We start from the raw sequence: 2,039 nt of genomic DNA on the forward strand, positions 1-2,039 counted from the left end.
AACTATCATGGCGCTTTCAGTTATGTGTGAGAGAAGAGAAAAGTTTAAATTCAGTTTCTAAGAAGTGTATGCATTAAACTCCACGTAAACAGATTGCGCTGTTTGTGAAAGGGGTAAGATCCACTTAATATTCAAAGACGTTCAGGTTTCAGATTAGCTTTTAAATCTTTAGGAGAGAGAAGGCTGTCTGAAGGAAAATACCACCTTTGGTTAAACGCGGGGAAAACACTGCATCTAGGGAACTAGGACTGAAGGGTAAATAAACGAGAGTTGAATAAACAAAAGGTCTGTCTTTAATGGTTTTATTGCTATTTGTCCATTTTTTTATTTCACTGTTTCCTCAAGGGAATAAACAATTTGTTCCTTCATTATTTATGTTATAATATGAAGGAATCGTCAACAACCAAAATGCAAAATTGAACCCTGTCTTGCGGCATACGCTATTTAGTCAAAATTATCATCGATGTTTATCTATTACAAGCCAAATCAAAAGTCCTTCAAAAAGAAGGCATCACGGCGGTTCCCACATAAAAATGGAATGTCGAGGAAGAAGAAGAAGAAGAAGAACTTACGAAGACAACTATCTTGAATACCTTTCAGACTTACCCCTACGACCGAGTTACACTGAAAGTGAAAATACTCAAAAAGCTAAACTAACATATTTTGAATCTTACTCCTGGTAATTACCGGTAAATATTTGCTCATTGGTTGATAGCTAAATATAAAATCTTAAAGTAATTAGGTGAAAAATAAATAATGAAAAATATCTTATTTCATTCAAAGATATGACCTGTTCTCTATATTATGCAATACTAAACTTTCTGTGTTATATACCACGTTTGTATGATATAAACCAAATATACCGTTATCTTGGTGGGTCACATGCCCGCACATGAGCGCAGTACTGACATAATAAAAAAAAATTCACTGCGCTGATCCACTAAGTAAAAACAACAGACGATACGATTTCTTCATTGCATTTGAGACTAGAAAATGCTATGCATAACTACTGAAGGCTGAACGAGATAGTTGTTCTACATGAAAATTTGGCTAATATTCCTTTACAAACACATATACACATACAATACTTAAATGATCTCTGTTGCTCGCAGCGTTTTAAACATTAGAATATTGATACAAGATGAAAAATAAAAATTTCAGTCGGTAATCGAGCAAAAAAGAACAAAATTTTGGACGTGGTCTACTTGCTAAAAGGACGCTTGATGCACCTTCATTTTCGAGACACATATCAAAATAAAGACGAAATGGAGACGGAATAGTAACGGAGCCACGCACGCTAACTTAATATATTGTGGAATGTCAAAAACAAGGTATTTACAATGAGGTCTTACTGCGAGTTCTGGTCTACTTGTTATGAAGAAAAAATATACTTTTTTAGGGGGTGGGGTAGCTGGTTGGGGAGCCACGGCTTAAAAGTTTCATTATCTGTGGTCTATATTTCATATGAGACATTTGCAAAATTTCTCCTATTCATATATGCAACAATCACCTACAAATGTATTAGAATTATTCATGAAGGAACAGAGAAAGAGAGAATTGCAAATTCCGTTGGCCAGTGATAGGAGGCTTGCTTCGAGGACCTGTAATACTCACTCGCACACCTCCACATACACAAGCGCTCTCTCTCTCTCTCTCTCTCTCTCTCTCTCTCTCTCTCTTCACTATATATATATATATATAGTAGTTATTATATATATATATATATATATATATATATATATATATATATATACATATATATATATATATATATATATATATATATATATATATATATATATATATGTATGTATGTATGTATGTATGTATGTATGTATATATATGTATATTTATAATTTATATGTACATATATACATAGAGAGATGTCATACTATCTTATATATATATATATATATATATATATATATATATATATATATATATATATATATATATATATATACTGTATATATATATATATATATATATGTATATTATAATTATATGTATATATATACATAGAGAGAGATATCATGTAT

This window comes from Macrobrachium rosenbergii, chromosome 10 (assembly GCF_040412425.1).
Source record: "Macrobrachium rosenbergii isolate ZJJX-2024 chromosome 10, ASM4041242v1, whole genome shotgun sequence".
Classification (NCBI taxonomy): domain Eukaryota; kingdom Metazoa; phylum Arthropoda; class Malacostraca; order Decapoda; family Palaemonidae; genus Macrobrachium; species Macrobrachium rosenbergii.